The sequence below is a fragment of a genome, unplaced genomic scaffold (assembly GCF_019419815.1).
Source record: "Pyrus x bretschneideri cultivar Hongxiangsu unplaced genomic scaffold, Pyrus_bretschneideri_v1 Contig51, whole genome shotgun sequence".
Lineage (NCBI taxonomy): Eukaryota > Viridiplantae > Streptophyta > Magnoliopsida > Rosales > Rosaceae > Pyrus > Pyrus x bretschneideri.
Window position 1 is genome coordinate 1518181 of NW_025999789.1, and position 14970 is coordinate 1533150.

At 39.0% G+C, this 14970-nt stretch overlaps 2 pseudogenes; one reads left to right on the top strand and one right to left on the bottom strand.

Moving 5' to 3' along the window:
- The first annotated feature begins 2160 nt into the window (after window positions 1–2160).
- LOC103954622 lies at window positions 2161–3831 on the top strand (annotated as a pseudogene).
- Window positions 3832–3948: 117 nt separating this feature from the next.
- On the bottom strand, window positions 3949–6256 carry LOC103954596 (annotated as a pseudogene).
- Between the last annotated feature and the right edge of the window lie 8714 nt (window positions 6257–14970).

Consider the following 14970-nt stretch of genomic DNA (forward strand, 5'->3'; position numbering starts at 1 on the left):
ATTTTTTTTGCTTTGGACTAAATAAATTGAAGTGTATTTTAGTACTACAGTTTTATGATATTCTATTTCATTTATAAGTGAAAAATCTTAGATTCAATTCTCGTCAAATATAAATTTGAATTTTATTATTACAAGCCCATTGTGAGGCTTAGCCACTCTCCCACCCTCTTAGTATAGATAATATTGTTTGGTCAAAAAAATAAAAATGAAGAAGATCTCTGACAAAAAATTAACAAACGTTTGTGAGAGGTAAAAATGAGTGCATAGTTAACACTATCCATTTTTAACTTTAGAATTGGCCCAAATCTTTATCCTAGTTTATAATTTAGACATTTGTTCATTAAGGTTTCTGAATGTAACAAAATATTATCATTCGTTCGTATCATCAACTTTGGGACAAAGCTACAAACATACAAGTCTATCTAATTCATTACTTTCCTCTCTTGATTTTCATTGATTTCTTCAATAGATTGGCAGCTTTAAGTTTGAGATAAGGTTCCTCCGCAAGGTTTGTCCACGGAGGGTGAGTCAAGGCTTAAAATCATGTCAAAAGGCGTAATCAATGGACAATAGGTGAATATTCTTGTACTACTCCTTGTTGGTTCCAAAGGATAGAGGAGGCTAGGTTAGCCAAAAGATGGTTATCGGTTCAAGGACAGGGAGATTGGGTTAGTATGAATCTATTGTCTTGGATCGATTATGTAACGTTTGGAGAGAAAGGGAAGATGCGAGACTTGAGTAATAGTTTGCCGAATCTTTAACTAACCTTCGTTGACTTCTGCCGAACTTTCAAAGGAATTCGGTTGGATCTGCCGAAAGGCTTTATGCAACTAGGGTTAGCACAAACACAGTAAACTAAAAGTGAAGGAAAGTAAACAGTACCGAACGCAGGGCTAATTAATTTGTTGGCTTGCTCCTTAGCTCTTCAGCATTCAGTAATTCTTCCATGGCTTGGACAGAACCCCCCCTCATCTTTTATGGCATTTTTGAACATGTCCCTAACCTCACAAGACAAGCATTCTTTATTTTAACCATGCAGATGCAGCTCCGCCCTCTCGCCGCCTCCACACACACGCCGACCTCTTCTCCCAAGAACTTAGCATTGTGAAACTGTTCAGGTTCAGCTCCCAAAGGCCACCCATGTTTCACCTTCCCATGACAAAGTGCTTCAATGAGTTCACATATACTTAGTTCAGTTTGGTTGCACAGTTTCTCTAGATCATTTTTGTCTTTGCATTCGGATTCATTAAAAAGTTAATGTTGATATTGGCCAATGGGAAAGGATTTAGACAATATTTGGTACCATGTTTGCTGCTCATATAAATTTCTCTTGCAGTTGTTACCTGACCATTATGGCATGTTAAACAAAAAGTTAGGTGCATCAAGAGAGAAATAAAAAAGCAAAGATAAGAAGAATTAAGCATATAAGGTTTGAACAAGTAGAGAGAAGTTCGGCTGGGCTAGCCCATAAAGCCACCCTAGCCCCCCACCATCTCTCTCATTCTCTTTATTCTTTGCTGCCAAGATATATCAACTGTTGCCGGCAGGGTTGGCAGGTCTCAAGATGCTAGTATAGAGGGAATGAGATCCCCTTTGGATTTCTATGTTTGAAAATCGTGGACCTAGAGATTCGGACCGTTCAAAAAGAGAGAAAGAGATCTGGACCGTTCAAGTTTTTGGATTTTTGTGAAGTGGACAAGTGAAATGGGCTAATAGGAATTGTATGATTAAAATTGAATGGTCCGAATCTCTCAATCTGCATGCAACAGACATAAAAATCCAGAGTGGCTCCCAATCCAGGACGGTGCATGCATGCTAATTAATCCCAAATGAACCCTTTAATAATCTCCTTTCTCTTCACACACACACACACACACACATATATATATATATATATATTTATCACAGGTTCTGGTAAGGAATAGTAAGCAACACACTATAGAACACACACACACACACACACACACACACACACACACACACACACACATATATATATATATATTTATCACAGGTTCTGGTAAGGAATAGTAAGCAACACAATATAGAACACACACACACACACACACACACACACATATATATGTATTCACAGGTTCTGGTAAGGAATAGTAAGCAACACAATATCCATCTATATTTTTCATTCAATTTTCAATAGCAATGGCAGAAGTCAAGGAACACATAGTTATGTTCCCATTCATGGCATAAGGCCATATAATTCCATTCCTTGCTTTGGCCCAACAACTAGAGCACAGAAAAGGTTGCACCATAACCCTAATCAACACCCCACTCAACACCAAGAAGCTCAGCTCCTCCCTCCCTCCGAACACCACCATTCGCCTCCTCGAAATCCCTTTCAAGAGCTCCGACCACGGTCTTCCCAGCAACGCCGAAAACACTAATTCCGTATCCTACCATCTCATCCTCAAACTCTTTCAAGCTTCCTTGTCACTCAAGCCTTCTTTCAGAAACCTAATGCACGGTCTTGTCCATGAAAGAAATGGACTGCGCCAACCGGTTTGCATGATCACTGACATCTTCTTTGGGTGGACGATTGAGATAGCTCATGAGTTTGGCATGTCCCATGCTGTGTTCTCCATAGCTGGAGGGTTCGGCATGGTGTGCTATTACTCCTTCTGCTTGCATTTACCTCATCTGAAAGCAAAATCCGGAGAATATGAATTCACACTGCCTGATTTTCCAGAAGCTAAGAAATTTCATATATCCCAGCTCTCAGAAAGTCTTAGACTGAGCAATGGCACCGACCCCTTTTCAGTGTTTGTGCATAAAGCATTCAATAAGTGCATGAAAACTGACGGATTGGTAATCAACATGGTGGAGGAGCTAGACAAAACCGGGCTATTGTACCTCCGGAAGATCTTTAAATTGCCAGTTTGGGCAGTTGGACCGCTTCTTCTATCATCCAGAAATGGGACTAAAAGGGCAGGAAAAGAATCCGGACTCGTACCAGAAGCATGCAAAAACTGGCAATTTTGTACATTTCATTTGGTTCTCAAAACACAGTTTCGAAGTCTCAGATGATGCAATTGGCAATGGCATTGGAGTCAAGTGGTAAAAACTTCATTTGGGATGTTAGGTAACCATTGGAATATAATGTTGATCCAGAGTTCATGGAGAACGAGTGGTTTCCGGAAGGGTTCGTGCAGAGGATTAAAGCTCGAAACAAAGGGCTAATTGTTGAAAAATGGGCACCTTAGGTGGAAATACTGTCTCACAAAGCAACCTCTGGTTTTTTGAGCCATTGTGGATGGAACTCGGTGATCGAGTCCCTTGTTCATGGGGTGCCTTTACTTGGGTGGCCTATGGCTTCAGAACAGTTTTTCAACGTCAAGTATCTGGTGGAGCAGGTCCGAGTTTGCGTCAAAGTAGCGAGGGGGAAGAGTTGTGAGGTTCATAAGGAAAATATATTGGCGAAGTTGGAGTTGGTGATGAACGAGACACAGCAAGGTAAGCAAATGAGAAGGAAAGCTAGCGAGGTAAAGGAGATTATTAGGGATGCCATGAAGGATGAGGAGGGATACAAAGGATGTTCTACTAAGGCTTTGGAAGACTTTCTAACAGCTGCTGCAATGTCATACAGGGTCGAAGAAAACGCTGAACTCAAAACCAAATGAAACGTTACTAAAGAGGAGAGAAAAATTAGCACTTGCAAAGTAAAGAATTTAAAGGCCGCGGTTCTTAAGATTGTTTCGGTTTATGATTTTGTTTTCTTGCCTTTATAATTTGTCTGCTTAACTTTGATTCCCTTCTCTGCAGTTGATGTTCAGTTTCAGTTACCAACTAATCACAAATATTTGATTTAAGTACAAATCAATCGCACATAACATGATCAGAAAATATCCAGTAGCATAACACTGTAAACCAAATTGAACGAATCTGACTCAATTAATGAAACGAGAGAGAGAGAGAGAGAGAGAGAGAGAGAGAGGTTGAAATGATATGCTATAAAACTCAGCAGAATTGCTTATACATGAGAATGTAGTCTTGTTGCAGCTGAAAACTGCCCTGTCTATGCCAATAATAAAAAACAATAAGCAAGACATAGCTGGGCTGTCATCCTTCGTCCACCAAAAGCTCCGAACTTCACACCACTCCACCGTAAAAGCTATGAACTTTCATACTCACTCCACCAAAAGCTAACAGAGAGACTTGGTGTTAGAGATCGCACATAGTGCCACCACTTTGGTGGAATATAAATCATATCACCTTCCTCTGAAATGCAGTCATGAAATTCCAAGTCACACATCTTTGGGAACTTGTTCTCATCTATGTTGTCTAGATCAACCTTCAAACCAAAGTCTTTTCAATCAGTATATATATTTGAGCTTCAGAACAGGGAATCCGATTCCATCTATATGATCTACATTGACCTCATCAGAGATAAAGGAATCAGGCAAGACACTCATACTTTTTGCCAACTACCCGAAAATGACCAATGGGTTTACCTTTTAGATATGCACATGGTTTTACTTTTTAGAGATGGAACTGTGACAATGCGTTTAGTATACAATCCTTTGTTTTCTTTCCGTGAGATTCGTATATCCACCATCACACACAACTATCCCATTACAATTTTTTTTTTGTTCCCTTAGAAAAACTATAAACGAACTCTGGAACTCATAATTGAAACAATTTTACGGTAAATCCAGCTTACTGGATGATTATTCTACTGAGTAAGTAAATCATAACACTCTAGAAGGCAACATAATGATGTAAATAGTTAATTTTAGGAAACTGAATCCAATATACCTGAGCAAGAACATTCTGGTGTGGATCGTGAAGTAATGGAGTTATGTTCCAGCTGGACCAAACCAAGCAGTTAGAGACCTTAGTTCGCCACCACCGCCGCAAAACAATGGTCAGGAATACAAATGTCCTCACGTAACTCGTTTATCTGCATATCAGTAATGGGATATCAGATATACGTAGGTGGAAAATTGGCAAAGTCCAGCCCAACAAGTAGGCGTATCGCCATTAAAAACATGGTAACGGTGTAAAAGAACACACCTGATCAAACAATGGATGCTGAGCAAGATACGTTGGGGCAGCAGAAGCAGAGCCATTAGCCTGAATCCTCTCAAGAAACTGGGAAAACGTAATAAGCTCTTGCTTCCACTCCGGGTACAAATAATTTTTCCCGACCTGCAGTGCATTCAAAACCTTACCAATTTTCAGTTATATAACAAAAAATCAACGAAAGAACGAAGTAATTCAATCAAGCATCAATTTTTAACAAACTAGTACTACTACATTATGAAGAAACTCACCTCAACTGGCACGGTGCGATCACCGGCAACCTTTGTTAGATAATCCAAGTCATTCCATTTACTCCTGGCCGGCCAATGATCCATGCCATCGGTTATTATCACCGGGCAACCTGGTAACAAGCACTCACTCAAAATCCCTCCAAAGATAGACCTGATCTCTTCACAACCATTTTACAAGAAAGTGACTTTCTGGGCAAAACTCCAAGCAACTGAAAATCAAAATGTAAACACAGTAAAAATCAACGGTAATTTGAAAGAACCTCAGTAATTTCAAAGCTACCCTTTTGAAAACAGAGGACTTTAGGAATTGGGATATCATTAATGCTCTGAATTGCAAAGAAAGACGCTGCCTTTGAGCTATGAGAGTCAAAAAGGCTGTGAAGTTTGATGTGAAATGACGAACCTCACCTCCTCCGAGACGACGTCTTGCCGGACCAATCGGCGGTCCGAATTGGGACACTTCTGCTGTTGCTGACGACCCCTAGTGGCCCTGGCTTTGGCGGCGACAACGGAGACGAGGGAGTGCAAGTCGGGCTTCAAGAGCGGGCCGCCCATGATGAGGCCCATATCGAGAGCACGGAGAGCGTCGCTGAACTCACCGGCGGCGACATGGAGCTTGGCCACGTGGAAGCAGGCCATGGAGTAGCCGTGCGCCAAACTGGCAGAACGGAGTTCCAGGGACCCGAGTGGAGCTGCTCCCAGGCCATCTTGCGAGCGGCCTTTCCCGCGCGGAGGTCCCCGGCTGCGGCTCGAGATGCCATTCTGACGTAGGCGTAGCCGCCTTGCTCGGAGATGGATTGAAGAAGGTGGGTCGACTCGGAATCCAGAATTGGGGTGTCGACGTGGTGGTCGGAGTTGGCGTCGGACATGGCGGTTGGTTGAGCAGGAATGAGAAGAGAGATTTGGTCGGATATTTTTCTGACTGATAACTGATAGGAGATCCGAAAGATATTTCCTTTGTTGATAAAGGCTAGAAAGTATGTATGCGACGTGTTAGCGCGGTTTTTGGTTTCCATTTGTAGTCTTTTTTTTTTTGTTTTGTTTTGTTTTGTTTTTTGTTGTGTTTTATTTTGGGACGATGTGTTGGAAATACGGATCAGTACATTAAATATAATAATATAATTAGTTGGAATATTTATATTATGACACTTGGTGTATCAGATTATTTTCCTATTGCACTGAAGAATTTCTCCAAGTTGTGCCAGCTAGGGGAGGGCACGGGCCGGGCAGGGGTGGGCCCAAATTTGAAACCAGACCTAACCCAACCCGTTTAAAACGGGTCAAATCAGGACAGGTCCATAGGTCCAATCCATATTTTTTTTTCCAGAACAGTTAGATTCAATCAACAACTTCGTCAAACCGTCGAATTCAACAATTAACACATTCTCCAATTATTAGAGAAATAAAAGAAAAATCTATAAAAATGATGTAAATTCTTGAGCATGCCAGAAAGTCAAGTGGGACGTTATGGCACCCCACCATTTTGCACATTTTTGTTAATTGTTCTTTTGTTTTTCTTACCACTACAACAAATTATCGTATTCATGTTATTCAAAATATATTTTTCCATGTAAAATCTATTACAATTCATATTTAAACACTTGTAATCAACGATTTCAAACCTAAATTTAAAGATATTTGTACCCTTTTTTGTTAGTTTTTTTTTTATTTAAATCTAAACTACATATTATTAGAACACACTTTGTCAACCAAAAGTGGGTGAAACACTATTTAACAAAACAAAATTTTGCCATTTTTTAATTTAAGTCTCACCTACATGTGATTTTAAAAAATATACACTAAATATATGTTTTAACATCTCTATATTTTTCACTTAAATATCTCTACATTTTAACATCTAAATATTCTACTAAATATACTCTTGTTGCTCAAGAAATCGTAAATCCGCTTCGAAACACATTATGTAGGTTTCCTTAATGCTGATGGAAAATATTTCGAGAAAATAAAAAACTTACATTTTTTACAAAAAAACGTGGATGTTCACGATTTTCCGTCGATTTTGTAAATTCGTACATAAATCACCATTCAATCTATTTATTTTCACCTGGCCTCACTATGAAGTTTTGAAAATTAAGTTGAGACTTTCCGTTGAGATTCTTGAGTGTAGAACCCCATTTGACAATGTTATGGGCCTCACTACTATATTTTCCATTATTTTTTAAGTTTTCGGCTCAAATCTTCTACTAAATATACATTTTTCGCTCAATAAACCGTAAAACTGCTTGAAAATTCCTTAAAAAGTTTTACTTAATGCTTAGGAAAAATATTTTGCGAAAATAATAAATTTGCATTTTTGTCAAAACACATGTGTGTTAGGAGGGTTCAACGCACGTAAAATGAGACGGACTCAACGCAGAATGAGACGAACCTGTTGGAAATGTGCCCTAAAACCAATCATATGATGATACTTTATGGACATTTCACATGTTAAACTAATCTAGTTTAATATTAAGGGCAAACATTATTGTTTGAGCCGTCTCATATAAATGTTATATGCTTAAACGATAAGTCCAAGGAATATGTGATTGGAAGAATGCGATCTAAAGAAGTTAGATTCATGAGACCATTCTTTCGTTGACACATCCTAAACGTTCCTGATCATAGGATTGTCAATTGGGCATTGACAGTCCGTTAAGATCAGTACGTGCTATGTCTTCTCTCAGGGAGAGTGACTAGTCTCGAGTCATTGGTGTGTGTGACATCAAGACAAGTACGTAGGTGCTCAATAGAGAATGAGTTCACTGAACACGATCAACGAAGAGTTCTCATATTCATATCACATGAGAACTCATGGTTGGGATAATGCAAATTAGTCTTTTGACCTGAGGCATCACAGTTGTCTTGTGGTTAGGTCCTTAATCTTTGATTATGTCAAAGTCACTCCATCAGGAGGGTGTCCATGGCATCGTTGGGGTTAAGCCACTTAGCCATGGAGGCAAGTGAATGCGCAACAAGGGATCTCTAACCTTCAAACTGTTTGAGGGAGAATACTCTATGATATGATTAAGAATCTTTGGCCAAAGTATGAATGAGATTTAGGAATGTGTTCCAAATCACATTCAAGGTAATCATTTAAGCACAAGACTCACATTGGATAGTAGACATAAATAAACTATCAAACCAAACAATGTGGTCAAGAGTTTTGTATTAGAGAAAGACCGTATTGCATTTGTAATCCTAAAACTGAATAGGTTCTCCACCTCTTCTGATTAGCTTGGGTAACCATGACATGCTGCTAGGCGTTAACCATGGTTTGTGGAAGCCCTAAAAGTGTATTATCACTAACGGGATAATTGAAAGTAAGTTTCAATTCACAATCGATTAGAAAGAGTTTTAATCGCCCACTGCCTCGCTAAAAGGAACCTAATGGATCGTTCACCGAGTAAGGTAGAGTTTGAAGAAACAACAGAGATGAGTAAGAATAATTAAATGGTTTAATTATTTATCTAAGGCTAGGATTAATTAATATGTTAATTAATCAAACGAATAAGTTCGTTAAAGACCTCGGGTTAGTTTTGGGCCGCAAGGCCCAATGGGATTTGAATGTCAAGCCCATTAACTCAAGTTGTATGACAACTTGAATAAACAAAGGGCTTGAAAGCCCAATAAACCCTATAGGCTTGCCATGTTAGAAGAATAGGGCTTTTGGTCCATTAGGTCACTTATTTGAAGGGACTATATAAAGGACTTTATAGCCTAAAATTTACATATGGTAATTTTGGGGAAAGGATGAGAACACAAGCTCTCCTTTCTCTCTAAAATTTAGGCCACCTTGGAGGGATCATCTAGCAATCAAACTCCTCCAAGGTCACTCATTTCTTCTTCATTATGCCTTGGTGATGAATCATTAGAGGTTCTCAATTTTGGGAACTTGGAGAAACTTTTTCATCCATCCAAATCCATGGATCTAAGATGCAAGGAATGAAGGCCCTCTCTTTGGGTGATTAGCCTTTGCTTATGCAAAGAGGAATCTACAAAGGTATTGATTTCTCAACTCACTTTGTTTTGAGTTGAGTCTTGGTTCACCTATCTACTAGGCTTTGAATTTCATGGGTAAATGTTTTGTTTTTAAGTGCATACAAGCATGATTCCGCCTTTAATTGTTAATTGCATGCTATTGATGTTGCTTAAATGAACATGTTTTTCACAAATATTCCTTCAGAACCATGGCACGCGAAACAAGGTGGGCTCCCCTTATAGAAAATGGAGCGGGTTTCTGGCATAAAAAATGAGGTGGGATACACTGCATGAAAAACAAGACGAGATACGTCGCACAAATCGACGTAAGCACAAAGCATGGAAAATGAGGCTGGCTTCATGCACGCTAAAACGATGCAAGCTCCATGGACACAAAAAAATGTGGGCTTTTGGCACGCAAAATGATGCGAACACCTTGCATGCAGAGTGAGGCGAACCCAAGCATAGAAGACTAGGCGTGCTCCACACACGCAGAAGGAGGCAAACTCCAAGGTGCTCATAAAACGAGTCGAGCTCCATGCACGAAAAATGAGGTGGGATACGTCGTGCAAACCGAGGCCAAATGAACGCAAAAAAAAAGATGGTCTTCTGACATGCAACACGAGGTGAACTCTTCACACGTGAAACAAGGCAGGAGGTAAACTCGGCTCACGCAGAATGAGGAAGCCTAGGCATGCAAAACCTGACAAGCTCGCACGCAGAAAATCAGGTGGGCTTCTGAGACGCAAAACGAGGCAAGACATTCAAGTGCGCCGAACGCTGAAATGTGTCGAACTCAACGTGTTATTTTTACAGCCCGCTTCTATTCACTTATGTTCACGTGCTACTATTCACATGTTCTTAAAACCTAAACCTTATGGGCCTCCATTGCTTCTGCTACATCTCATTGCGCCTAAACCATCAATTGTATTTATTTTATGTTTTTTTTGTTAAACTTTTCTTTTTCTCTTACCATGACACCAAACTATGATCTTCATATTCTACAAAATATATTTTTGGTGAAAATTTTCTTATAATCCATGTCTTGATCTTTTGAGAACGGGTCGCAACAAGCATGTTATTAGTCGAACCATTCTCGAAAGATCAAGATGAAGCGAATGAGATCATGCAATGGCCGTGACAGTTTGAGACGAGCCAAGATAAATTGTGAACTATGCCCTAAGTTAGAGAAAATCTGTTGGATGTGAGCAGTCATTCTGGCACCTGCAAGAATTTGGAACCTTCTTGCACATTTTTGTTAGTTTTTCTTTTATTTCTCTTACTATAACAACAAACTATTATAGTCATGTTCTCCAAAATATATTTTTCCATGCAAAATCTATTATAATTCGTATTTAACCACTTGTAATCAACGATCTAAAACCTAAATTTAAAGACATTTGAACTTTTTTTTGGGTTAATTTTTCTTTTATCTAAACTACATATTAACAGAACTCTCTTTGTCAACCAAAAGAGGATGAAAAGACTATTTAGTCTTCTATCACAACAAAGTGGTTAAGGACAGTAAAGTAATTTTACCAAAAAAAAATTTACTTTTTTTTTTTTTTGTTAAGGCCTCATCTACAGGTGATTTTAACATTTTTATTTTTATTTTAAATTAAAAAATAAACCTCTCGCCTCCCACTCTCTTCCTCTCTCCTACAATTAAAAAAAAATTAAAAAATTCACACATTTTGTGTGTGGGCATATACTAGTGGTGATGAAGAATATTGTTAACCAAAAAAGGGGATTCTTTCATTCAAACATTAAAGTTTATAATGTAAAAGCAGATGTAGTTTAAGACAGGTGTGCATAATAGTGTGTTCGTCCCCTCATGCTCAAGTTTGAATCACCTTCTTGTAGAAATTAAAAGTACCCTAATATAAATCAACTTAAACAAAAAAAAAGATAATAGAAGTAATATTTGCACTCATTTTCTCTCCCCCCCACACACCGATTATTTCTAACCTTTATATTGAATAAACTGAAAATCAAATATGAAATATGCTCAAAAAGAATTAAAAAATGTGCGAAAATCATTTCCCGATAAGAAATTCTAACATCGGAATGTAAACTCAAGCAAGCCCAAGCCATGCGCAGCCCTAGATTTTGGCCCCCTTCCCTGATAATTGGGCTCAAAACAAGAGCCAAGCTACTGTTATATAAAATCCCACCTTCCCACATCATCAAATTGATCATCTTCATCCTCAACTGAATTTGTTTTTGTATCGAGAAGTCAGAAAAATCTCCATAAATGTGACACAGCACAAAAACATTCCTTCTAATTTTCTGCTCTTTTTTTCTTTCCATGTTTCCAATTAGAATTCATAAGTCATAAACCTTATTAAATTTAAATATATAAAAAGGGAAACCCACAAAAGGAAGAAACAAAACCCTAATCCTCTGATATATTAGCTTAAAATATAATAAAATTAGAGAAGAAAAAAACCCAACATTTTAAATCCTTGCATTTTCTCTCAAAGCGAGAGAGAGAGAGAGACAGAGAGAGAGAGAGAGAGAGAGAGGCGGGTGAGATTTAAGGACCAAATGGGTTGCTGTTATGGTGGAGAGGGTCCGGCCCGCCTGGAACTTGCCTCGCCATGTCCTCCACAGCTTTGAAAACTCTGTCTCCTCTTCCCTTCCCAAATATCTCAGCCTCGTAGATATGCATCCCCTTTCCACAAACATTAGAAATAAATATAAACAAGGGAAAAATAACACTTTTTTTTAATATAAAAGTGTGAGTGTAGAGAGAGAAAATAGGTTTTGTAGAAGTGTAAATGAACATATGGGGGAAAAGAGGGGTTTTTCCAAAGAAATTATCAAAAGACTTTTACTTCGAAATTTGTTACCTTTGAGCCTGTTCTCCCTGCCATAATTGGTGTTCTTCCTTGGAGACCTGAAAACAGGATGTTAGAGAGAGAGAGACAGAGAGAGACAGAGAGAGAGAGAGGGAGAGAGAGAGAGATGAGAGGAGAGGAGAGGATAGAGAGAAAGCGAGAGAGAAGCTTACGAGAAGGGTGGACAAATGGTATTGAAGCCACCATTAGAACGAGTATGAAGGTTGAAATCCCAGCAAAAGTGTGAGCTTTACTCTTTCCCATTTGATTTGTTGATCCCAGAAAATTGCAGAGGGAGAGAGAGAGAGAGAGAGAGAGAGAGAAGGTGGTGATGAAAAATGTACGTTCTGCAACGGGTACGACACGCCCATTTTAAATACTGACTATGACAGCGCCTGGTAACGCAAAGAGATGGGGTGACGATGACATGCAATTTTTGTAGAAATGTTTGGATGAAATGTCCAAATCGCCGCTCGATAAAAAAATTATGATGATATTATTCTGTTACACACGAAAAGTTCTTGGTTGCAAACGATCATACCACTTGGTTGTGCAGTCTCGTATGTTCGACTGCAACTAGAGATAATCCTAAATCTTTATAATTTGGGTTTACTCTTATTATATACCGTTTTATACAGACATCTGGACTAAAGAATTTATCTTCATCCGAAGATCGATGAAAATGACCAATTTAACACTTGGATAATAAGACTTTGTACCTTTTAGTAAGGATTCATGAATCGAAAAAACGGAGCCTAAAAATTACCAATCTTTACACCATTGGTCATTTTGTCAATCTAACTTCCAAATGAACCTTTATTTTTTAGACATAGCAATTTCGTTCTCTCACTCTTTTTCTTACATAAGCGTGACTTCATCTAGTCCGACGACACGTGCATTAACATATGTCATATGGAAATCAAATAAGAAATGATTTCATTAAAAAAAAAAAAAAAAAAAAAACCCTTAACAATCCAAATACGATATCAAATGAATAGTGGCCGACGTGACTCATCAAGCGTCGACACTCAAAGGTCAAAACATAGGTCATCGATCGCTCTGCAAAAATTTGTAACTTTAAGAGTTATTTTTTACAATTTTCAAATATTAAAGATCACATTGCTATAAACCCTAAACATACTTGCGAATATCGCAATCACAAAACAAAGAACCATGGAAAAATGGAAGAGGGCATGGTCGTCTTTTCACAATCCAGGCACTTTTGGGCTGGGGCGCGTAATGAAAACCAGTAGGGACACGCGTCGGTCTGTACATCCTCGTACGGTAGGTGTGGCGGCGTCCCGGTGAGGAGGAAGGACACGTGTCGGGGTAGTATTGGAGGGAGCAGGCCACGATTAAGGAAACGACTGGGTCTGAGTCTGAGCCTCTGAGGCTGTCTGCCACAAGACAGGCGTCGTAAAAAGCATTGCCACTTAGAGAGAGAGAGAGAGAGAGACAGAGACAGAGAGACAGAGAGGAGAGAGAAAGAGAGAGACAGAGAGTGTGAGGGCTGCCTTCGTCCAATGAATTCCAGTGGGGCCCAGGCGATCACACTGGTCTTGTTTCTTCTACTTTTAATTACACATATGACCTCGGAAGTTGGAACAGCGAAATTATTGATGAGCTTGGTGTAGGATGAGGATAAAAACTTCAGGAGTTCAGCTTGATCGCGGTAGCTTCATGCTCACAATGTCATAAGGAGTGGTAACTGGTCACACTCTCACCAGGTCATAAGGAGCGGGGACTCGTGTATATACATGGAGTGAAACTGTATTCAAATTCACTGACACACTGTTCTACTTTATAAAAATGATATGATACAAGTTAAGTTGTTTTAATTCTTTTAACAATCTTCATTTTTCCTATTAAAATGACAAATAATTGTACTTGTCTAAGGATCTACTTTGTGACCTAGTGCACATACCCTTCTTCATATTTCACAAATCACGTAATAAATGAAACAGAAAAAATGTCCGAGCGTGCCGCATTTCATGATTTTCATCTAACGTTGAGTTGATTTCACAATGAAGCATTAATTGGATTTGCACAAACTTATCCCAGACACACAAAACATCCCAAAATATAAATAATTTCTAACCAGCTTCAGAAGAAGAAAAAAAAAACAGAAAAAAAGAAAGAGTTGTCATTAGTCAAAGTCATTTGGAAGTCAACGATGGAGTGTTGAAACAGACAAGACACAAATCTGCTAGGAGACCTTGTATCCTGTCTGATTAAGGAAACATTAAATGCTGAAACAAAATCCTACCGAGGGGATGGACTTTCCAATATTAACCTTCATCCTCCTTTCTCTGATCAATACAACCAACCAAATCAATGAACAAGGGAAGAATATTCTCATCTAACAGATTTCAACAGATCAAATCAGCCTGGATTTTAGGTTTGGAATCCTACTGCTGAAGCTCGAATCGTCAAGCAACGGTAGAACTGTCCGAGACCATTCATTTGATTCGTGGCTGCTTTCGATGGATCAGGTCTTAGCCAGCATAGTTTTCTCATAAGTTGGAGAAAGTCTTCAACGGATGCATGATCACGTTAACCATAGGGCACTCTCGTAATAAAGCTGGGCCGTTGAGACTGGAGTAGGGTCAGGTGGGACCACTATGCAGGGGGTTCCGTTTAGTTGCGACTTGTGAGAAGTGGCCTACAGATGACGTGGTCCGCCTATCTCTACACAAGTTTTTCTCCATAAGTAAGCGTAGAACATCTTAATTACAGGAAAACAACTGAACTTAAAAACGGCGTCCTACTAAAGGGATGAGTGTTTTAACATGCTATTGTTTGGTCTGCTTACCTTCTTACGATCCTAATTCAAAGAATGTCATTCGTTTCTAACTTCGATCCTT